We start from the raw sequence: 27,018 nt of genomic DNA, 5'->3' as shown, positions 1-27,018 counted from the left end.
TTCTGATCCACATCTGGCATCAATTGAAATGAATGGCTCTCGTCTTCAGGAGGCCTCAAGTTTTGACAAGCTTCTGGGCTTGACCATTACTCCTGATCTTAAATGGAACACGTACATCAAATCTGTTGCCAAGGCCGCTGGGAAAATGGTGGGATCTTTCTATCGATCCAGTAGATATCTCACTGCTGATGCAATTCTCTATCTATATAAGAGCCAGGTACGTCCAAGGATGGAATACTGTTGCCACATCTGGCCAGGAGCTGCTAGAAAGGACTTGTTCTGCCTTGATAGAGTTCAAAATAGACTTCGTAGCCTCGTAGGAGATGCCCTTTTCTCTTCCTTGCAACCTCTATCTCACAGAAGAGATGTTGCGAGTTTGTCTCTGATGTATAGTTATTTTCATGGAAAGTGTTCGACTGAGCTTCAATCTATGGTCCCCCCTCGCAAAACTTTCACAAGAAACACTCGTCTAGCTGTAAACACTATCAATAATTCCCCCCACTCTTTATCTGTGCCTAAACCTAAACGTAGATTCCATGAACAAAGTTTTTTTATTAGAACTGCACGCCTATGGAATTGTCTTCCGTTTTCCTGCTTTCCGGCTGACTACAATATGGTTGTCTTCAAGTCTAACGTAAATAAGTTCTTGATGAGCCGTTCTATATAAGTTATCAAATTTAACAAATTTTCATTACTAATGATTATTATATTGTCCAATTTCTACTGTACACTCTTTAACCCTTATCCTTGAGTGGCCTCTTGGCCTTGATAATGAGTTTATACCTATGAAAAAAAAAAAGAAAAAGTCCAATGTGAACAAGTTCTAATTGAATCGTCCCCCTAAGTAATCCAAGTTTCTAAATTCCCACTGTTTACTATGCTAAAATCACAATGACTAATGTATACCTATTAACCCTTATCCTCGAGTGGCCTCTGGGCCTTGATAAGTGGTGACACCCGTGTAAAAAAAAAAAAAGAGCACCAACCAGATCCTGTGAGGATGGTAGAGTATTGCAATTTTGCGGTGACTCAGTCAACCAAATCTCTTAGAATACCAGCGGTCGTTTCTATCGGGGAAGCGCCTAATTCACCTTTACACAATATTGGCTTTCTAGTGTGATTGTAAGTCTATATTATATATGTCGCGGGGCTACTTCCCTGCTGACTACAACATGATTGTTTCTTGATCAATGTAAACAACTTCTTAGTCAGCCGTCCTGTTAAATAATCAAATTCTGCCCATTTTCTAGCGTTACCAATCATCATAGTGTTGTTTCATTTGCAACGTTACACTCATTAACTCTAATTACTGAATGGCCTTTTGGGTCTCTATATATGCTGACTCCTTAGTAAAATATCTATTATCAACAAAATAAGTATACAAAAATGTAATTCTTCAAAAATGGCGATGTATTTATGAGGCTCTCCAGACAAAAATTAAATCGCCTATTATTAACAATATAGCATTTAAATTAATTATATTGTCAGCGTTTAATTTCTAAATATATGCTGAGTGATTAGAATACGTGTATTGTCTTGCGTTGCCAGTTTTCTTTTCAGCGTTATGTTATGTCTGGCTAACTTCAAATGAATCAAATGACGTAAATTAATAAATTACTAAAAACAAATTATCAAACACATCTGACGGGCCGCATCAAACTGTTCAATCTTAATTTTGGGGACTGTCGTCGTTGTGTAAACAGTTCCATCTTTGGTCATACACTACTGTCACGCACATGCGCAAATGAGACATAACGACAATGACAGTGAAAAGTACAAGGCTAGGAGGAGGAGAAAAGGCAGCTGGAGCGACGCCGGCGTGTAAAAGTTCAATAAACATCGATGTGATTGAACGTGGTCTGCATACGTATAACCGACGAAGAGTGGTGCGTATAGTGGGTTGAAAGTAGAAGACACGCATACGCACAAATCGGAATAAGGAAGAAGCAAATATTGGTCCAATGTTTGATTAAAATCGCATAACAAGTTAGAGATTTTGCTTTTAACTGAGATGCTATTGTTGTAAGCAATCAAAACGGTTACAAGCCGCATACAAACAGGTGTGGATTATTGATTCTTGGGTTTGAATAAGAAGTGTTAGTCAAAAATGGCGGATTTTCCGAAAGCCGGAAGAAAAATAACCTTTTAAATAGATGTCTGTAAATTACGAGTTAAATGTTAAGATGTTGACCATATCCAAGGATGACCGAAAGTCTCCCTTTTAATTAGCTATTATACAGAGATGTACAAAAAGGCACCATTGATTTTTCTAAGATTACTCCACTTACCCTTGATCATAACCTCACAAAGCTGAGTGTTTAGCAAGAGGGTTAATATCATTTAAAATTGATTCATTGTGTCCTATTTTCTCGACCGTACAAACATGCAGAAATCTAAGATTTTTGTATCTTGCTGCAGAGCTCTCCACCAAGGCTATCCCCGAAAAATCTGATTTCTATCACACAAACGTATCACACTTCGTTTACAATAAATCTTATTTGTGATGGAAAATTATTTGTTATAACTCAACTTAGAATTAAACTGTGGTCTCCCGGCCTTTAACAAACACCCTTACAATTATGTCAACTGCCCTAGTCCTTCTGCAAACTTTATCTTGAAATATTTTATGATTATAATTATTAGCGTGATCACTGGCGAAGCATAATTGTTCAGTTATATTTATACAGTGAGTGTATATTGATATATAATAAAGCATAAAACGCTATTTCAATTTTTTATAATATATTATTGTTTTCTTACTATGCAATAAAACAGACCACTTAACGAACGCAAAAGCAATACGATATAAGTCGTATCTCTAGAAAGTGGAAGTACCCAAGTGTTAAACAGCGAGGATTGACAACCTGGGTGCACAAAGTTCGAATCCATTTCATTGCACATAGACGCTTTCACTTAGGACGTTAGACTGGTGTGCCGTCTTCCTCCGGCCATCCAGTGCGTACTCCGGGTTGCGGATGGGGACACCCCTCTACTTATGTAAGGTAGGTAGAGGGAAGCTTCGAATAACCAATAAGAAGCCGTGGACAATGAGGAGCAACCATGAAAAATGCCTAAAAAGAGGGATTCAAACTGGACGGCCGTCGCCTAGGATAAAAAGGGCCCCTCAATCTGTTTAAGCACCAGGCAGGAAGAAAGAAACAATGATGCAAACCTTCTTGCCTCGGAAAGTGGTGCCACACTCACCTCAGAGGTCACACAAGGACAGTCATCAGTCCATGACAAAGACGGACCAAGCGTACTTCTGTCATCTCGCTTGACAGACTCCAAAAGAAAGAGAAGGGGGATTAAAACCCAGTCATGGTTTGTCGAACAGAAGAAAGTCCTCCTGCACTGCTACCACTATTCAAGGTTTGAGAAGTAGGGACGCAGCGCAGGAGAAATACTTACTGAGAGAGTAAGGCCCTCGAACCTCCTAGAGGAGAAAAAGGAGACATTATTACCCAACCTGCGATCCCTCATCTCACAGATGGGAAGATATATCCCACAAGAGGAAGTAGATCTAATTAGATGTGAGGCTCTGAAGACCGCAGAAGAAGACCACTATAAGGGAAAGTATGAGGAGACAGGAGGTGGTATGGGAAAGGGAAGAGAGGTGGACATTGATATGGGAAACAGAATACGCAAAACTAAAGCATCAAAGACAAAAGTAAAGAAGAGCAACCTGGAGGAGGATCGTTTTACATTTTTATCCTAGAAAAGCCAACATCCCTCCTCCAGGTCAGATTACAATGCAGTGTTATAACAGCCTCAAAATATTCACCACAAGAGAACTAGACTATATGCCTTCAAAAATAACAGCTCTTTTGGTGAGCCACAGATGTCCCCTGGAAAATCCAATAAAAATTCCCACAATAGACCTACTTCAACAAGTTAAACCACAACCACCAACTTTACCATCAGAACCTATCCAACTGTTCCAGCACATGCCCGGCTCTCCTGGAACTCCTGTGCCTCTGGAGTCTCCGGCTGACATAAAACCTGTCCTCAAAATCTCTCTGCTAGAAACCTCATAACCACCGACTCAGGAATCTACATCACCTAACAGGACACTATTAGCTAAATCACCACCACAATCACCTAGACAACCACCACCATCTCCCAGAACCAGAACAAGATCAACTCCCAAATTCAAAACAGGCAGTTTAAAACAAACAGAAGGACTTTTTACAAGCAGCTTATAAGGGACACCATTACTGTATATAGTCCGCCTGCAGAGGAAGACCTGGAAAACTACCGGAGACCTCTATTTGAAACAGAAGGTAAATACAATCAAGAAGCCCAGTGGCTTTAATATATTATTAGGCTCAATGAAACCAAGCCTCAGGTGCTAGAACCAGTTATAAATCCTGGTACAATAAAAAGAAAACTGGCACAGTTATCCAACCATAAAGCACCTGGCATCGAAAATGTCCAAAACATTTTGGCGGAAGCAATTGACTGCACTCAATAGCAACTACAGTGATTGTTTCAGCAGGATGCTAAGAGGTGAAGAAGCAACAACACCCTGACTGACAGAGGGGGACACTAGCCTCATACCTAAGACCAAAGAGACACATCGCGCAAATAAATACAGGCCAATATGCTGTCTAACAACTACCTACAAGCTTTTCACTGGTCTGGTAGCCGACGTTATATAGTACAACCTATCTTCTGGGACCTACCTTGAAAAAGAGTAGACAGGGTGCAGAAGATAATTCATCGGTACCAACGACCAGCTATTGATCAAGACCATGTTAGAAGACTGCAGGAAGAGGCAAAGAAACCTGAGCATGGCATGGAACAATTACCAGAAGAGATTTGACAGCGTGCCACACTCATCGTTACTTCGGTGCCTTCAGTTATACAAGATCAACCCTGTAATTAGACAAACACTGGCGAATCACCTTCAGATGTGGAAAATTACAATATCCTGAAGTCACAGTGAAGGAAGAACCATCATCCCTTAAGTAAACATCCAGAGGGGAATATTCCAGGGTGAGAGCTTATCTCCCTTACTCTTCTGTATGGCAATAGCTCCACTCAGCAAGCTCCTGAATAACAATCTGAGGGCCTACAATTTGAGTCAGGGACGCCATCGAGATCCAAGCAAGAAAGTAAACCATCTGCTTTTCAGGGATGATCTTAAACTGTATGCACCAGCTTCTGTAAGTAGTACACACCTTCTCCAATGACATTGAAATGAAGTTTGGCCTGGATAAATGTACCAAGTGTACACTCCAGGCTGGGAAGAAGATCCACACAGAAAATATGCAGCTTAATGAAGACATTGACATTAGGGATCTAGAAGAGCACGAGCCTTACATGCACCTTGGCATTGAAGAAAATGACAACATACAACATGCCAAGATGAGGAGGAGATAGGCAAAGAGCATGTACGCCGTGTTAGGAAGATCTGCAAAACACAGCTTACAACTAAAAATAAACTTACTGCCGTCAACCAGCGTGACATGCCAGTAATAACATATAGTTTTGGTTTTATTTACTGGCCACAAAAATATATCAACCGGCTAGATGTCAAAACACGGAAGCTACTAACGCTTCATAAAATCATATATAGAAATCGCTGTCTACCAAGACTGTATTTTCCCATAGGAGAAGGAGGACTGGGGCTCTCAGAGATCAACCACCAACATAGGGCAACAATAGTGAGCACGGGCCAGTATCTGAGAAGCTCCCAGAACCACATCCTCTCAATGGTATATGAACATCAAGAGACAAGAGCCAGCAGAACAACATCAGTCACCGAACTGGCTAAGCATTTTGGTCAGGACTGTCTCACAGATGAGTATGAAACACTAAACAAGCCTGCCACAGAAATAGCAAGAAAGAGTCGGCATAAATATACGGATACCTTCAAAAAGATGAGTCTTAAAGAGTGGGACCAACATCAGCGTGCAAAGTTTTTGCTGGGGGAACTCTCCCAGGAATACATAGACAAAGAAGGTTCCTTGGACTGGCTCAAAAGGAAAGGGTTATAATGGCTGCTCAAGACCAGAGATGGATGACCAATGGATTCGAGAAGATGGCAGGTCTCACTAATGACAACAAATGTAGATTATCTCATACGGAATTGGAAGTGTGAGTCATCTAGTATCAAGTTGCAAGTAAAGGGGTGGCTACTACACAACGAGACATGATGGAGTATGTAAGTACATCAACTGGACCATCTGTAAAAAATTAAACATCCAATGTAGCAGTTAATCATGGGAACATCAACCTGAAAGAACAGTTGGAAATGAGCTGAAAGAACAGTTGGAAATGACTTATATACCATACATTACGATCATGTAATCCTTACAGCCACCTATCTTGAAAATGCTGTTGTCAAACCTGGCATAGTTATATGGAATAAGTTATAGAGAGTTGCAACCTTGATTGAAATGCGTGTTACGTATGATAGAGGTCTGAACAGAGCTGAAACAGACCAAATATCAAGGTCTCACGTATGGTATGAAAAGAAACTGGAATCATAGAGAGATATCAATCATACCAGTTATCATAGGTGCCACAGGGCTTATGAAGAAGAACCTGAAGTCCTACCTTACTAATATTCCTGGTAAATCAAGTGCAAAAGAGATCCAGACAATTGCACTTAAGGGAACAACGAGGATACTAAAATGATCTCTCGGTTGGTTTCAATAAAAAGCAGGGCAATGTTGGTAGCTGGTTTGGCTGCCCCATACCCTGCGTTACAATCTTCAAAGGAAGAAAATTACAAAAAAAAAGACGTTAGCACCTTGACCTGGTCCTTATAAGATTTTTAACTGGAAAGATATCGGGTAAACTAATGCTAACAAAGAAATTATATGATTCATAAAATATAACTGAATGAATGAGCTGTCCTCCTGTCTTCCTAAGAGAAGTCAGTTTTATAACAGTCGAAGTGATTTGGAATATTCCATTTTTATTGTAAGGGAAGCCAAGATGAAACGGTGAAAGTGAATACATGTATAAATATATTGTCGATTTTTTTAAAGATAATACGATTATTAGCGTCTTCAACCTTGAAGATATTGGGAAATCTTTTTCCTAAGAAAATCTCCAATATATTTTGTACGTAAGCAATATTAAGTAATATTATTCATGTATTTCTTACTTTCCTTATAAAACAGAAATCTACAAACACGCCTGTTTCAATATCCCCCTCTCGTAAGCGTAACTGGAGTGTTTCTCGGATTCGAACATCAAACCATATGTATTATATGTAGGTATCGATTTTGTACTTGTGTTTTTTTTCTTATCAATTATTTTGAGAAAGTTTTGAAATAAAAACGATATGTAAATGAATACATATATATCTATCTATACGCCTATAAATTTGGGTTCTTTTGCGTCATAATATTCATAATAAAAACACCTTTTCTATTTATTTTAAAAGAAAATACAACTTTGTTATATATGGGTTATGGAATTGCATTCACTAGCAAAAGATCTAGTTAATTTGCATATTCTTTTAAACATTCATTTTAAGTAATTCTCTTCGGTTCTCTGTTGAATGATCATCTTTAGTAAACTATTCCGTGTAAGTATGTTAATGCAGATATTCTATACGATTTATACTTGCGTAATATTTGCGTAAAAAGGTTATAGTAAACACAAAACTCTTTCACAATATATTTATGTATGGGTATATATATTTGTTAAAAAAATTGCCTACCAAACTCATTTGTCAGTTTTTGGTCTACAGACATGAAACTTAATATATAGGGTATTCGAAATTTTATAAAATTTTATATTTGGGTCTTATCTAGGGAAAATCGGTGCAAAAGTGTGAAAATTAAAAACAGGGAATTTACTGGGTAAATGTCGAACGACGGCATTACGAATATGCATAGGTAACGTAATAGCCATTGGTCATATTTTAATGTTTAGCCTTGTGGCAAACATGTATTCATAGATAAGGCATTTACGTTAAAGGATAAAAATAAATCGGTAGCTAAACGTTTTGGTTTTTATTCTTGGTTGTGGCGCACAAGTCATTTTTTTTTAACTTTTTAACTTAACAGAAAAAAGGCCGCTTTATGTCTGAAAACTAACTTATTGAAGTTCAGGAAAATTCAAATAAAAGAAAAACAGAGGATACCTGCTTAAAATGATTAATATTCTTTTACAACCATGCAATCTATTTCAGAAAGATAAGACATCCTTACCTAAAGACGTAACTTTTATCATCTTTCTGTTTCGCTAACGATATACAAATATTTCTTTAGTCTTAAACAGTAAAACTCCACAGAAAGAATGTAAAAATGTTATGAAAAACAGTGAAAACTAAAATGAAATTGTTTGGGGAAAAACTTTGACGAAATTTATACGTGCGTACGTATAGTAGAGAAAGACTGTCACGGATTTATTAAATTTACTCGTTTATCTTAACGCTATATGAACTGAATTACGCACCAATCATGTGAGTCGTCAAGCTTAGAAAGAAGTTTCAATAAGCTGTAAATTGCTAAACACAGTTAACGTATATTTCTATTCTTCGTTAATTTTAACAGTTTTTCATGCACTAAAAAATGGAAAGGATACACTTTTAGATGAATATATCTTTAGTCTTTGGGATTTTCTTTATGACTGCTTGGGAAATCACTTGCTTCTTTACCTCATCACTTTTGCTCACGAATAGGATATGGAAACCGTCATTGTTAAGCTGTCCTCGTGGATAATCATCTTCTCTAAGGTTTTTGAATATATATCTACCATAAGCGGAATTTGCCTAATAATTGTCGACGAATTTACCTATCTTGTTACTACAGTCGCAAATTCTCACAGCGAATGAACAAAAGGTGCGATTCAAAACAATCTCGAAGTTAAATCTTATTAACTAGATAAAACGTTACTTATTTAAAGCCATTGTTATATCCATTCTTGTATATCGAAATAGCAGCTGAATTTTCATGAAACCATCGGAGAAGAAAATTGATTGTGTGTCCTTAATAAGACAGCACCTCACGATAGAGAAAATTTAGGAACAAAGAGGTAAGAGACAGATATGCTGGTCACTGCTAGATGGCGAAGACTAAACTTGTTACTGATGCTCATTTGTGGATATCAAAACAGGTATGTGGGTCGGTGAAGAGACTTCAGAAAACCTTAATTAACTAATAGGACACTCATAATGATTTTTAAGAAGATAATAGCAAATAGCTCGAGAAAGTCAATAAGATCTGTGGCATTACTCCGACTAGAGGATGTTGATAAAATATATTTTCTCCAAGTTGGACTTATTTTTAAAAAAATGTCTACGAGTTTATTTATCTTAGTAGTGCAAATATTCACAGAAAGTTAATTATATTTGAGAATCAGCAACACATAGACTGGACTGAACAAGACGAAAATAGAAACTTTTTTCGTGCCATTCTTTCATCAGTTCTTTCATAAGGGAGTAGCACCTTTACTTTCCCCAAAGGACAAGAGACAAGATGGGTACTTAACATTTCTGGAGATAGCCCTATAAGAGAGAGAGAGAGAGAGAGAGAGAGAGAGAGAGAGAGAGCAATATAAAGGGCATATTTTTAAACCTTATCCTTGGTCAGAAAGAAGAGGGCGAATTTATTGTAAATAGAAACCCATCCAGAGAAGTCAGGAGGAAATGTAAGAAATTACAAAATATACTACTTCGCTTTAAACGACAAGATGTTAGGTGAATGGATCCGTATTTAGAAAACAGTAATCCTTCCCTCTTTGTCAAAAAATAACTCAAAGAATGTAAGAAATAAAAAATAACATAAGTAGAACGAAAGTTATAAGTCTGCCGAGGGGAAACCTAATGTTCACGTTCTATTCCATTTTCTACGATGTGCTGGACATCTCTAAAAGCAAAGAAAAAGCATTATTGATGTTCGTAGATGCCAACGAAGTGATGTCGCTTCATGTGGAAACTGCCCAGAATCTGGAACAAGCAATTAGCAGAAACATCTTGCAGATGTGATGGACGATGAAGCGAACTGATGTCGGAGTGTCTCGAAGATCCCTCACACTAAAACAACTAGATTATAATTCTGTTATTAAGACAAGACATAAACTACAATCTTGCGTTAACTTGTTGATTTTAGAATAATTCTTTCGATCAACTCAATTGCAACCTGATGATAAATTCATTTTGCGGACAACTCATCAACTACAATTGTTGAATTGTCCTTTTCAGGACAAATCATATCATCAATTGCAACACTGCAATATTTTTAATTATGAAACATTTCAAATTTTGATTTTCCATTTTTTCCAGAGAAAATTATTTTGCTCAGTCTTTAAGCGATTTAAATATATTCATAAGACGCGTTCAACGTAATTGCTGCCGATGATAGTCTTTACGTTTTAATGATAGTTTTTTATAATAATAATAATAATAATAATAATAATAATAATAATAATAATAATAATAATAATAATAATAATAATAATAATAATAATAATAATAATAATAATAATTTTGGTTTGGCAAATTAATGGAATAAATCGAGAGTCATTTTGCATAGTGTTGCCATTTCTTTCGTTTTCGTTTTATTTTCACCAAATCAAATAGTGTTTTTTATAATTTTAATTGAAATTCATATTCACAACCCCATTAACTGTCTCTGAAAAACGTGAGATGACTTCGGTTTTATTCATGAAATAAGCCAAGTGTTTCTTTTCTTTCATGTTAATAGCTGCAGCAGCACAGCGGGATTCGAATGGTCGTCATAGTCATTAACATCATTTCCTATTCGATCTTTTATATTTTTCTGGTCTTTGTTCTTAGTTCATTACTTTCTCGGTCATCTTTTACATTTCTGATTTTTCCTTTCCTGCTCTTTAATATGTTCCGCTTATTGGTAACCCGTGATCAGCGTAGCAAAATCCACTTAGAAAAGTGGTCAGTGGCCATCTCCGTTTTATCCAATAAGCACTTTTTCACAGAAACAACGTCGTTAGATTCTCTTTCTACCATAGGATGGTGCTCGACTGAGCTCCAGTCTTTTTACTTCTAGTAAGAAATTCAAAGCTAGAATGTTTTTCTTATAATTAGAACATAAACGCATTTCTTGTCTCTCTTTATGATTTAACCCTTAGGTATTATTTCGATAGCCAGTGTTTCTTTCTTTTTCACCCACCCACCCCAAAAAAGGGCGTATTGCAACTTGGACGCAATGGCTACTATTTGGGATAATGTGTAATAGGGAAGGGAGCCGGATTGAGTAGCGAAGTGTCTATTCACATTACATTTAAACTTTTGCATGTCAGTACAGTTAGGAAATTGGAAACATGGAGGTAATTCCAAAGTTGAACAATCCGAGGGGAGAAACTATTAAAATAGAAGATTTTCCTTCATCTTTGCGCTTAAACAGTAAAAAAAAAATGAATTTTGCTGCTTGACAGGTTGGCCGGGAATATGTATGCAAAAGGATCACTATTAAAATGAGTTCATCAGAGCACATTCGATTTAGGTAGGATAAACAAGAGAAAATTATTGCCGGTAGAAAGACAAAAAGCACAGCGGAAAGCAAGAGTTTCTTGCCTGTGGAACACATTACCGCTGAACAGTTTTCCTGATGAGAATGTTAAAAAATATTGTTATGGACTGTCTAATAAGCAATCAAACATAGTTTATGCAATGGTCAAAGATATTATTGTGTCTCGTCTTTCAACCGGCACACATTTTGTCGCATTAATTTTTATCCTCAAGTGGCCTTTTACACTGATAAGTGGTAACCTAAAAATAAAAAATAAAAAAAAAGTTTCCGATCGTAGATTAAAAATAGGACATTTGAGTTCGAGTCTCATCAGGTCAGCTGCGCTCTTTCACTATTTATGTCATTAGATAATCCTCTTTCTCTTTATAAACACATCGACACTTACACTCACAGGCTATGCACGTACACTCATCCACACATTAACACTCATACTTCTATAAAAATTCACACACACCCACATGCATTAACACAGACAGTTATCCTCTCACACAGGCACTTATGCGTACACACACATAGGCGCATTTATATTTTTAAATATAAACTCGTACATATATACATTTATACTAAGGTGCATGCACACATAAATCCTCAAGCTAGATTAACACGAGTGTACTCTGATCGTCTACTCTTGTGATTGTATGAGAGTGTATATACGTGTCTGTCTCTATTATTGTAATGTTCTCTTTTTGTATGTATGTCATTTAGCGTGTGTGTGAGGAAGTTTACACATATAGATATAGTTCAGCGAACGGGACTTATAACAGTTTATAGACAGATGTTTTACAAAGATGCGAACCTTTTGTCTAGTTAAACATCAGGAAGAAGGGGCACATACCTTCTTTAATAGTTCCTTGACACGCTGTCTTGAAATTGAAGATCTTTTTCCTCCGAGGAAACATAACGGTCAAGTTATATTTTATATATAACATTTGGTTCTCGTTTGTTACTTTCCTTTTCCTCAATTTTTACATCACCACTATGGATGGTTGCCCAGACGCAGAAATAAAAATCTCTTCCGAGCCCTCAACTCAATGGTTCCCCTCAACTCCTATCTGCTAAGCGACTGATTCTCTAAACTAAATACGTGTATAACAAACTCGTTCTCTATTGGCTCTAATATCGCCAACCACGTCGTCTTTAATTTTGGTAAAATTTAGATATAACATGCCAATTCCTTTGTTTATTCTGTTGATCTAAATTTTTACTGATATATTTTATTTTGTACAATTATTTTGCTATAAAACATTCCCTATTGAAGATTTCTTATTTCATGACAATCGCTCACTTTCGCTTCAATGAATTCATTCAGCGTTTTCCAGGATATCAATATTCAACATTATATGTTTTGGTTTCTATTCTAGCTGATGACATTCAAGTCATATATGTTTTTTTTTTTTTTTTTTTAAATCATTAATATATTGTGGGTAAAATATAATAATCTATAGAGAATTATCGCTATAATAATAAATATAGAATCTGCATGAATTATAATATTATATTTAAGGGTATTTTACACCCTGTCACGATATTGCCAGACGACTACTACTATGTATTGGATACAACATAATAATAAATACAGAATTGTTTCGATAATAATAATAAATACGAAATCTTCCTAAATTAAAATGCCATATTTAAGCGTATTTTATAACCAGGGTACTCCGGGCGGCCATTACTATATAATGAGTACAATAATTAATAAATATTGATTTTTATACTCAACCCAATATATAGTAGTTATTTCAAAAGTTTAAAAATAAATGCAATCAGCTAGAATCCAAACCAAATCATATAGCTCTCTAAGCTATATACGTTACCATCGGACGTAAGTCCATGTGAATATCAAAACATTAAAAATAACGTTGTTATATGTATAATTGTATATTTACGCATACGTAGAGATTACACATTACGTTGAATTGCACCTATCAAGGTCCATTTTTTTTTATTTTGGCCCTTTATCTGTCAGTTGTCGGCTAAAAAACAAATCGATTTTGTCTCACAGGTCCAAATTCACATGTTTTAAGTATGTGGAACATATATTGACAAAGCGGTTAGGTAAAGACTGTTTCAAAACAGAAATAGACATTCACTAGGAATACAGCTTCATATACTATGCAATTATGCAAAATGTAGAAAATATACAGAAACAGAAATGTGCATTAGAAGGAAATAACACTAATCATCCAATATAAAACAAAGAAAACAGTGAATTAATAAATATTCTTTTTAAAGGAATATAAAACTTATTACAGATCTAAATATTTTGAAAGGTAATAACGCACATACAAACACAATTGTATGTGATAATGATAACGCACGTACGAATATCGATGTATATATATTGATGTCTCCGTTCAGTCTCAAAAAACAAAGGATAACTCCTGTAGGGGCAGCTGCGCATGTAATTATGTTGCAATAGTTGCGCAATCCCAAACGCCTCCTGAATCGACACTGATTGAGTCCAGTGGCATGGAAAATTCCAGGACGACAGGAAACAATGCTGAAATAAGCATCTGGAAGTTCCAAATTGTCACCCACTTAGTACTGACCAGACTCATCGTTGCTTAACTTCGGTGATCTGACGGGAACCGGTGCGTCAAGCGTGATTATGCTGTATAACGCACGTACGAATATTAAAGTTTGAAAAGCGATGTCGTACGTACAAAAGTAACTCTATGTGACAGATGATGACGTAAGTACGAACAGAAATTATTTTATAGGTGATAATGTACATACGAACGTAAATGTGCGTGAAAAGTGATAACGTACATACAAACAAAAATGTGTGTGATTGATAATAACGTACGTCCAAAAGTACATATGTGTGAAAGGTGATAACGTACGCACAGACATGTTTGAACGGTGATAACGTATATACAAACATAAATATGTGAAATTTGATGTATTATGTACGATCATAAGTGTGTAGAAAAATGTGACAGTGTATGTACAAACATATGTGAAAAGTGATGTCAAATTGATAACGTCAGTACGAAAATAAAAAATAAAGATAATTGTGTGAAAAGTTATAATGTACGTGCACCCATTTGTGTGTAAAAAAGAGATATTGTATGTACGAACATATATGTGCGTGAAAAGGTGATGACGTAAGTACAAATAAACGTATGTGAAAGGTCATAACGTACGTACGCGTATAATTGTGTGAAAAGTAGCAACGTATGTACGAATATATATGTGAGAAGATAATAATGTATGTACAAGCATAAATGTATGTGAAAAGTGATAGTGTACGTACCATCATAATTGTATGTGAGTGGTGATAACGTACATACAAACATAACTATTTTTGTTTACTGCTTTTTCACCCCAAAACAAGGCATATTGCCACTTGAGGGTAAGAGGTTAATATTTGAAACATAATTTGGCGGGATATTATGTAGAGATTTGTGCAGCAAGGTGTCTGTTCACACTTCACTTGAAATTCTGCATATCGGTACAGTCAGGCAGGCAGGTACCCAGGAGGGTATTCCAAAATCCAACAGTGCAAAAGAAGAAACTGAATAAGTAGATAGCTTTACACCATCTAGGGAGCTTTACAGTGTAGAAGTGGGATTTTGCTGTCTGTCGGATTAGTCCGGGGTCTTTACCTTGAGGGTGTACAAGAACTTGAGTTCGTCGGAGCATTTTTCATTAAAATACTTGTAAAATAAGCACAGAGATGCAACATTTCGTCGATGGGACAGAGGTTAGAATTTGGCTGACAACGCTGGACCTATTACGTTGAACTCTGTCTAACAGTGAGAGACTAGTAGCAGATGCTCCCGCCAAAATCTAGAAACAATAAACCATACATAAGCGAATGGTAATCTTGTAGATGTAAGGTAATAAATTACGTACAAACATAATATGTGTGTGAAAAATGATAACGTACGTTCGAAAATAAATGTGGGCAAAAATGTGATAACATATGTAGGATCAGAAATGTGTCTGATAAAGAATAACGTACGTCCAAAAATATATGTGTGTGATATGTGATAATGTATTTACAAACAGAATACGTGTGAGAAATATGATGACGTCGGTACCAACAGAAATGAGTAGTAAGTGATAACGTACGTACGATCAGAAACATATGTGATAGATGATATTTAACGTCAAAAATAAACTTCCGTGAAAGGTGATAACGTACGATCAGAAACATACGTGAACGGTGAAAACATAGTATAAACATACATGTGTAAAAATTGAAACTTATGTACAAAAGTGAATGTGTGTGAAAGGTGATAACGTACGTAGGAACGTAAATGTGTGTGAAAGGTAGTACATACGTACGAATATATATGCGTGAAAGTTCATGGCGTATCACATGCAGATTAATGATAACATTTCACATATAAATATATGATAATATTTCACATATGGATATATGTGAAAGATGATAGTGTGTGTATGATCATAAGCGTATGTGAAAGGTAATGACATGCGCACAAACATAAAAATATGTAAAAGGTGATAACGTACGTGCAAACATAAATGTGTGTTCAAAAGAATAACGTATGTACGGACATAACTTTGTGTGCAATGAAATCTGTATTAAATGAGATGACGTATATACAATCATAAATGTATGTGAAAGGTCATAACCCACATACAAACATACATGTATGGGAGAATTTCTCTCTTCAACAAGAAAATTCCTTGTTTTTTAAGTGTGAAAAGCTCACTTTTCGGATATTACCTGCTGTATCAATGATATTAAGCATTTTACATTATGATTTCCAAGGATATTGAGAAATTTAATGAGTAAGGAGATCTCTTACGTACTACTAAAACTAATTTTTACTCTCCCCCTCTAAAAGATAAATTATTTAAGCGATCATTAAAAAAAAGCAGGTCTGCACAGCGCTACTAAAAGCACTAAATATAATTAAGATGGCCTCCTGAGTACTCCTAAATTAAGTGTCTCCCTCTTTTACATTGTAGTATAAAATATAAATAAAGTACCATATTATATTTTTCGACTTCATTTAAACATGCAAATTTGCTAGAAATGACGCCATGACGTTAAAATTGAAGACGGTGACATCGTGACAGGTAAACTCAGAGTTTTAGTATAATAATAGACTGAAACTGCTAAATTGTCTGACCAAAGTTTAATGTGGAAGTGATATTAATTCTATTGCATGAAACTAAAGATTATAATATTTTGTTAGCAGTATTTAACGGAAGACTCTAAGACTTTTTATACGAAAAATAATTTGACATTTTTAAAGAATATATAAAAAAAATCAACTATCCTTACTTCATGTAGATGCAAAAAGTTATATTCATATTTTCTGGTATGCTTTGAGCTAAAAAGAAATTTTAAAAATTATGAACGCAAATATTACGAGAGAGAACGCGAGGTCTTATAAGCCTTCCCTGCCGATTTATAAATCAGTTATGTTTATGATGAAATGCCCATAAAAGATAACGAAACGTCGAAAATTATATAAAAAAAGAAGTTTTAAATTAGTATGAGAAAGTAAAGAGAAATATTTATATAAATATAACTCTTTATGGCGATTACTTGAAGAAACACGTACCAGTGAGGAATTGCTCCTTCGATTCATTTCCACAGGGCAGATCACGTGACTGGCATGCGAGTTGACAGCCAATGGACGTCGTGGTTCAAGTTGGCTCCTTCGTTTTTCCCTCTCGGACCACCAGATCAAAAACAGAGTGACGCAAAAACCAGCAGGGTGGGTGAAGTCTTCGGGGATAATGCAGAGCAGTTTCAAAGAAAAAGAAAGCCAGATGAATAGACAGAAAAAGAACGCGAGAGAGAGAGAGAAAGTGGGAAAGAGAGAGAAGAAGAACACTTGGTGATTTGTGGAGAAGACAGATGAATCTTTGCTTCGTTTTTTTTTTCTGATACGTCCCCTTTTATTAAAAAAATATTACAGAAAAGGAGAAAAATATTCTAAAAAGAAAAAAAAGGAGAAAAAGCAAGTAAAAAGAGTTACCGTTCTTACTCGTGCTTCCATTCCGATAGGGGGCACCAGTCGCGATGCAATCTTAAATGACAGGTATTGATATATCAAAGTGCGATGGATAAATATTCGAGAAGATTTCAGCTTGAGGAGTGTTAGTTCATAATGTAAACATTTTGGCTTCCTGGGCAGCTTCTATTTTTTATGGTAAATTCTTGTATAAAAACACACACTTATGAAAGCTTGCAGTATTCTATTTAAAAAAAAAACTTTTTAAAAAATGCCTTAAATCCTCAAGTAAATCTGATGGCCACACATTATAAATATTTATAAAGTCAACAAATGTTGGCTGAAATTAATATTTTCTTAATTTTAAAAATAAATCTTAGTTGTAGACAGCGACAGAAAAAGTTATAAAAAATGGAACTTTTTATTAGTGTTCGAAATATAAATGAAATTCAGTTTTGTAAGATTTGCGGAATATCAACGATTTTGGTTAAGGAAATGCATGCATGCAGCGGCCCTACTATTTTAACAGCGTTGGCCACCACGGCTCTCCAAATTATAGAGCCGTAGTAATCTCGGGAAGACAAGTAAAGACGATGATTTCCCGTTACTTTCCTCTTGATTCGGGGGTACACCCCCTTCCGTTAGTTAAACGCGTCCCCAGATACAACCCTTGAAATTCCTACGACTCAGCGCAATACATACAGTGTTCAACCTTCCCAAATAATTATACAGCTGGTACTGGCAAAGCTCTTCCTTGCTTAACTTTTGGCAAGATCTGGTGTGTCAACGTGATCTGACAAGATCTGGTGTGTCAACGTGATTGCGCCGTATATGCAAAACCGTTGAAAACGATTTATTCTATGAGACGAATTTAACTGGAATTGTATGTGGAAGGGAAATTGAGATTTCAGACTTTCTCAGTATTATTTGTACAAATAAGATCCGATTGCTTTGAGCACAGAATAATATCATAGTTCGACAGTGAGGATAGGATTTTTACATTTTTAGACTTTCTGTCTAACACCGCCGCATGAGTTTTGCCATTAGTAATTAAAATTCAAACTAAAAGAAAACATAATTGCAACTTCTCTTCTGATTTTCAGATTTTATAATCATGCTTATGGTCCTTTATTTATATTTTTATGTAGATAAGTTCCTATTCTTCTGATGAGTTAGGGCGGAAGTAATTCGCAAAACTACATAATAAATGATTCTGCTCTTCGAAACAGGCGCTGTCAAGAATTGGACATTTTAACATGCTGAAGGAAATGAACAATAAGATGGAGAAACCTGTCCTAAATATCGTTACATACCAATTTTAAAATGCCTATCGTAACCCTATTCCCCTTTCTGATACTGCCCTCACCTTAAAACTGGACACTTCCTCCCTCTCCACAAACGGTTTCGCATTAACGTTCTGACTGCTACTAATGCTACTTCTCTGCTATTAATTGAAAAAATAAAAACGGTATAACTAAATAAAAATATCTGCTGTTTTTAAAAGTGTTTATTTAAATAAAACAGTACTGCCTAAATATACACGATTCAAATATGTATGTATATATATATATATATATATATATATATATATATATATATATATATATATAGAAAGAGAGAGAGAGAGAGAGGGACGATAAGTTTGTCGCTCTAAATAAAACAATACTAGAGCTTTATTAACTTTTATTGAACAAATCAATTTAGGTAGCTTGATTATGTGGTAGAGCATGCATTATTCCATGTAGCCGCTTTCAGTTTCAATCACCGTCTGGATACGGGTCGGGAATTTGAAGCATACCTTTTCCACAAGTGCCGGCAGGAGCTCAACAAATGCTCGGCGGATGGCGGCGAAGAGGCTGGTTTTTTGGGTTTGCGGTGATAGTCTTGACATGACCAAACGAAGTAGTCTAGCGGGTTCAGGTTAGGGGAAGAAGGGGGCCAGTGAGAGAAAAGCACAAATTTGTAGCATTCCTTCTAAAGCCAAACCTTGGTCGCTGTGGACTTGTAACACGGCGCTGAGTCCGGCTGCTACACCCAGGGTCTGCCAGTCGCCAACTTATCGCACCAGGGGATCACTACACTCTTCATCACATCTAGGTACACTTTGGTGTTTACTTTCAAGCAAACTTCGAAGATGTGAGGTGGCATGATGTGGCCTTCGCTTGAAACAACACCAAAGACTATAACAGTGGTCGAAAATTTCTTGAGCTGTGCCCTCAAGCTTTGAACGGTCCGCATTTGTATTTTGAGAGTTTTGACAATGGTCCTATGTTCATAACTTAGATTGGTACGGAGCATGACTTGTACAGCGGTGCATTCCCGATCTCGCTCATTAAACATTATGCCACTTTCAGATATTAGAGAAGACTCATGTTGCCCTTGAGAGTTGTACACAACTGGCCAACTTGTAGATTGTATGTGACAAAAAAAACCGGTACTCATCAAACGAAATGAAATCATGTAGTCTTTTCTGGGGCGACAATGTTATCTTTTCCCCATGTATATACAGTGTATCACAAAAGTGAGTACACTCCTCACATTTCTGTAGCTATTTAAGTATATCCCTCCATATGAAAACACTAACAAAATGACACTTTGACGTAATGAAAGTAGTCTGTGTGCAGTTTGTATAACAGAGTTAATATATTTTCTCTCTAAAAATGATTCAAAATATAACCATTAAAATCTAAACATCTACCAACAAAAGTGCCCCTCTTTAGAGAAAGTGGTTAATATTAACATACAATATGTCAACTGTCAATAATTGTTGTGGCCGCTATCATTATGTAGTACTGCTTTTACTTTCCTGGGAACAGAGTTTACCAGAGCGTCCCAGATAGCCATTGGAATACTTTATCACTCCTTCACGACAACGTTGCAAATCTGGCGGATATTTGAGACTTTGCTCACCTGCACCTTCCGCTTTAGGATCCCCCAAAGATGTTCTATTGGGTACAAGTCTGGGGAGATGCTTGGCTAGCTCATCACCTTTACATTAGCCTCTTCAGTAAAACAGTGCTCGCCTTGGAGTTGTGTTTGGGGTTATTGTCATGCTGAAACACTTCTCTGGGACTTAGTTTCTAGAATGGAGGTGCCCATGATTTGGTGCATAATTTCACAGTATATGTTGCAGTTCATATTTCCCTCAATGAAATATAACTCTCCAACAGATGCAGCCCCAGACCATGACATTCCCATCATAATGCTTAAATATAGGCGTAATACACTTATCTTTGTACTTCTCACCCGGTCTCCGCCACACATACATGAAGCCATCGGAACCAAACAAATTAATCTTTATCTCATCAGACCATAAGACATGGTTACAGTAATCCATGTGTTTTGTTGACATGTCTTCAGCAAACTGTTTGCTGTTTACTTTATGTATCATCTTAAGAAGAGGCTTCCTACTGGGGTAACAGTCATGCACACAAATTTGAGGTATAGTGTGGCGTATGTTCTAAGTACTGACAGGCTTATCCCTTACTTCTTCAATCTCTGCAGCAATGTTGACACACTCCTACACTAATCTGTAAAAGAAACCATTTGGGTGTGGTACTCAGTACGTGGTCTCAGCAACTTTGGACGACTTACCCGAGGCGTGTTCTGCGTGGACCTCGCCCTTTCAAAATGCTTGATGATCTTCGCCACTGTCCTACAGCTCAGTTTCAAGGTTTTAGCTATATATATATATATATATATATATATATATATATATATATATATATATATATGCGTGTGTGTGTGTATGTGTGTGTGTGTGTAACGGATAATACAACACAACAATAACCCTAAGAATGAACAAAAGCTATATGTAGGAGCCATGGACAATGACTACAAGTGTAGGCAAAATAATGGTATAATAACTTTTATTAATATTTAAGCCTATATTTCGTTATAAAAAAGCTGAATATAACAATCCTGTAGATTATTAAAACAAAAGGAAATTAATAAAATTGTAGAAAAGTAATTGTATATTAGTAATGGAATTATAATAAATGAATATGTGAATAAATATATATTGTTTCTGTGGATTGATTTGTCGTATTATGCCGAGTGTTCGGACTACTGTTCTTATCTTGAGTTTTATTTACACAACATTTTGGCCGATGTAAATTCCGACTTTCTTTAAGTGCATCTTGAACACAAGAATCTTTATGTCTAATCCGGAAATCTGCAAAAAAAACTTCGAATGAAATCCTTTATTCAATCCTCGTTCTCGTTCCATCAGCCATGTTCTCGTTCCATCAGTCATGACTAGGTAATTCGCAATTGTATTCTAAACGCAGCATGAAAAGAAAAACGGACCTTCAACCTCCAGAAAAGTGTTACTTCCAACTTAATTTTACCAAGTACTTTAATTTTTTCATACTACTGAGATTGAAAAGATACATCTGAAAAATGTTGGATGTTACATCGATCGAAACGTTGTGAAAATGGCTCCCAAGATGAAAACAGTAGTTCAGAGAATGCAAATAATTCGAATAAATAATTTAACAATCGACAAAACACTTAAACTACTTTTATATATAAATATATAATCTCAAATTAAGGTTTGAAGGCGAATTGTGGAGAAGGTCTAATGAGATTATTAGTTGGTGATGCTCAATACATTTTGGAGAATTGCAAACGAAGGGTTAGAAATATATGATTATTTAACTGGTGGCTGGATGACATTGAACTAATTCTTGTACTCAGCATAGAAGCATTCTTAATATACTGTGTTTTGGGGTAAACGGTTTTCTTTTTAGGTCTTCATTTTCGTTTAATTCTCGGATCTTGTTTGCTAGAATGTGTACTACCTTTGTTCTGTATTTTAAAGCAATATGAAGTTTTGGTTTTTCTTATATAAATTTATATATATATATATATATATATATATATATATATATATATACACACACACACATATCTATACTCCTATGAATTCGTTTTTCTTTTGTATGTATTGATATTCATATTAAACCCCTCTTTTCTATTTTTTTTTTTTTTTTTTTTTTTTTTTTTTTTTTAAATAAAATAAAATTGCATTCATCTGCAAAACATCTAGCTAATTTGCATATTCTTTTATACATTCATTTTAATTAATTCCCTATTAGGTTTTTCAGTTTTCTTATGGAATGATCATCTTTAAATAACTATTACGTGTAATTATATTCATCCAGATATTCTACTTGATTTATACTTGCATAATATTTGCGTAAAAAGCTTACAGTGAACATAAAATTGTTTCTATATATATTTATGCATACGTATATATTTTTGTTTAATCTATCTATCTATCTATATATCTATATATATAAAAGTGAACGTGTGTGTGTCTGTGTGTATGTGTGTCTGTGTACATTTTCCTACGCAATAACTCTGTCAATTTTTAGTCTACAGACTCGAAATTTGATATACAGGGTACTGAGATTTGGGAAAATCTATGTGATCGGTTTTTGGCCAGAAATTTTGCGATTAAGGGGTCAAAGTTCATCGATTTGACCTTTGAGAACTCTACCAAACTCCTACAAAAATTTTGGGTCTACGCACTTGCAATTTTAGATATAGGTTCCTTGGACATGGATCTAACTTAATAACTAACTTAATAACTTTATAACAATAAATTTGAATGGGTCATAATAGGAGTCAAAGTTTAAAAAAAAAAATGACCTCTGCGGTCTCTTCCAAATTACTCAGACTATTTCTGGTCTAAATATTTGAAATTTTACATAAAGTGTATTTAGAGATAGGGCAAGGTTTTTCATCAGTTTGGGTTGAAGATTTTGAGTTACCAATATATGAATCATGTGTGTATGTATGTATGTATGTATGTATGTATGTATGTATGTCTGCCTTAAACTTTCAATGGAGGTGAGGGATTTTACCAGGATCAGTATCGTTTTAAAATTTGACCTTTCATACGACAAATATCGAAAGATTGGCTAAAAACATTAATATCTTCCCCTTCATCTAGGGGTCAATTTTTTCGCCGACATTTTTTAAAGTTATTCTCTCCTTTAGATTGTCTAGCCTTAATTTTAAAAAAATGTCGCTTCCGATTTGGCGGTGGTCGTAATAGCAGAAATGCTAGTATATATATATATATATATATATATATATATATATATATATATATATATATATATATATATATATATATATAGGTATCGAAAAGTATGATAGTTATAAAGCTACGTTCCGAATTGTGGCTGGTGAATACACAGTATGCCGGCTGAATTAGTATTTCCTGACACTTATCTTTAACTATTTCTGCTGTTATCTTTTAACAATATTGACAGTGTTTAAACGCTGTTTTTTTTTATTTCCTTGTATAAGCGATGAGAATTTCACCTGTCTTTTGTTTTATATATTAATTTGTCGCCCCTTTTATTGATGGGACTTATATCTTATTTTGTTAATGTTCTGTTTCTTTGAAATTTTCATTCTTTTTTAAATAATGAAATATCAAGATATTTCAATATTTTTGCCTGCAGAAAGTTTATACATGGACACGCCTGTTTAATGCTATCAGCCGTCCTCAGCATGGTTCAACTTCCAGTTTAGTTTAGCTATGCTGACAATGCCGGAGAGACAGAAACATGCGTGTCTATGGAGAACTTTTCTGCAAGTAAAAATATTGAAATGTTTTAAAGTATATATATATATATATATCATTAATCAAATTATCATATTCAAGCGTATTTTACGGCCGGGTAATTCCGGGGTGGGGACTGCTAGCATATATATATATATATATATATATATATATATATATATATATATATATATATGCTAGCAATATATATATATATGCTAGCAATATATATATATATATGCCAGCAGTCCCCACCCCGGAATTAACCGGTCGTAAAATACGCTTGAATATGATGATTTGATTAATGCAGATTTCGTATTTATTATTATATTATATTGGACCCAATGTATAATTATGATTTAAAAAAGTTTTCTGTTCTCATCTTGAGTGTCATTTTCACAGCATTTCAGCTGATATAACCTCCGACTTTCTTCAGGTGAATCTTGTCGAACTCGGGAATCTGCACGGAATTTCGAACAAACCCTTTATTTACTTCAATGGTAGTATACTCTTGTTCTGTCAGCCATAACTGGATAAAGGTCCTAAGTAATTTGCAATAGTATTCATCGGTTGCCCACACTAAGAATTTAATCTTTAATCTCAAGAAAATATAACTTTTACAATTATTTTTTTTTCAAGTACTCTAACTATAATACCAACATATATAGGTAAATTATCACATAGATATTAACTTTATAAATTCCAATTATCATCCGAGTGAAACTAATTTTAGACATGGCCTACTCGATAAAAGTGTTTGTTAAGAGATTAAACATATCTGTGACCCGTTTGATTAGAAACACTACCATTATTTTACTTTCTTGCACAATTAAAATTAAGTTGATTTAGTTGTATATTATTATCAAGGAAGTATTATTTTTTTTTATTCCTGTATAGAAATAAAGATGCTTATTAGTTTGCAATTTATATGTTTGTACAGACACAGTTGTAAATTAGATGAAGATACAATTCACTCTTTTTATAAATACACACAATGACATAAGAAACATTAGAAACTGTTGTAAACGTAGTGAGGGTGCAAGAGAAATACATAGCTAAGAGAGAGTTGAGTGACTTGTTCAGCTATAAATTGAGACTATTTTATGCATATACACTCTGCATTGTTTTGCCTTCTATAAATTTCCTTTAATTATGCACTAAGCAATGCACTAAGCAAACCACATTACCACAATTTTTCAATTTATTTAACTTCTAAAATCTGTTTGTTTTAATATCGCAAACAGTTGTACATTGCAACTATTTTTTCTTATTTCAGCTTTTACTTAAATTCTGAACATTTTACCCATGAAAACGAAAGGTTTCCAAATTAAACACCTGACTAGACAACAAACCACGATTCACTATGTACGTATGATTTCTCTCAAACCGTACTGCATGCATGCTACGTATATCCAAGTATATCCCATAGATACTTTACATCCAAGACGACTTTTTTGTCTGTTTTGCATGACAAACATATATTTCGCCCAAACTCTACCCAAAACTATATATCCCAAGGGGTAATTATACTGTACTTTTTTTGTTAAATCTTCTCTCCTGATCACTAACCAATTACTCTACTTCCCAAACTGTTATTAAATCTATCCATAGCACGTAATTTTGAGGGGTTTTAGCTCTCAACCCTAAACCTTAGCAGACTGGCTTTTTTCGAAATCGATAAACACATTTACATCTTAAGATTTCTACTACTAAGGCAAGCATTAGTGGATATCCCATAGCTAATATATAAAGTAGATACTTACTAGCCATAGACTTATACATAGATTTAAAGTAATCTATAATAAATAGCAACTTTTTATCTCTTTCCCTTTGATAGAAAATAGTATTACAATAATAAATACATTAAAACTGAACCGATAGTCTTTGTTATGCAACATACAAACTTCCGTATTTTAAAAGAAAGGCGAAGTTATCTTCCTTCGTTAGAAGTCTGAACATAAAAGCATACTTAATATCTACAATTCCATATATTTGTATCTACTGAAAACATATACTATACTTAATTATACTTACAGAAGTAAGAGATTGTCCTCGGCGGTCGTACATCTAAACAATATGATATAAATGCGGGAGTACCTCAGGGGTCTATCCTAGGACCTTTGTTATTCCTGATATTCATAAATGACCTCCTTGATTAAATTTTCTCTGAGATGGATATATTTGTTGATGATATCACTCTCTATAACGAAGGGAACACATATCTAAGGAAATGGCAGAAACACTAGATGAACTTCTAATTTGTAGTCGAATGGGGAAAATGGATTATCCCATTCAATGCTGCGAAGACTAAGCTTGTTTCCTTCAATAATTACAAGAAACCTACTCCGCCACTAATAGCAATGGCCAAAAGCACATTACCTGAAAGTGCTTGCTTTAAACTGCTCCGCTTAACGTTCACAGGGGGCATGAACTGGAATAGATACCTTGAAAGCATTTCCAGGGCTGCTGCGAAAAAGTATCCTGTACCTCTATAAGGCCACCATTTTCCCATGTATCGAGTACTGTTTTCACATTTGGGCTGGTGCATCTGCTACTTATCTCTCACTTCTGGACAGGGTTCAAAAGAGAGTCGCCAACCTGATAGGTCCTGAACTGTCATCTAGGCTTCAGCCGCTGTCCTATCGACGAAATGTTGCATCCCTCTGCTTGTCCTACAAGTATTTTAATGGTGAATGCTCTGACGAACTACAAGCACTTGTACCCCCTCGACATTAATACCCCCGAAATATACGATAACAGCTAAATCTCGTAGAGATCCCTAGGTGTAAGAAATCCTTCTATCCCAATAGTTTCTTCCCCAGAACTGCTAGAATTTGGAACTCTCTTCCGGGATTCTGCTTTCCTAACTGTATTGACATGCAGAAGTTCAAGTGTAAAGTGAGCAGGCATCTTCCTAATCATTTACTTCATAATATTCCAGAAACTCATATCGCTGATAGTAGCTCCCTACTTCAAAGTGACATTGTGCCTTATTTGGGGTGAAAATTGTAATTTAAAAAAA

This window comes from Euprymna scolopes, chromosome 3, assembly GCF_053919585.1.
Source record: "Euprymna scolopes isolate OS-2025 chromosome 3, ASM5391958v1, whole genome shotgun sequence".
In the NCBI taxonomy this organism is placed as follows: domain Eukaryota; kingdom Metazoa; phylum Mollusca; class Cephalopoda; order Sepiida; family Sepiolidae; genus Euprymna; species Euprymna scolopes.
Note: the sequence above shows the minus strand (reverse complement) of the source record.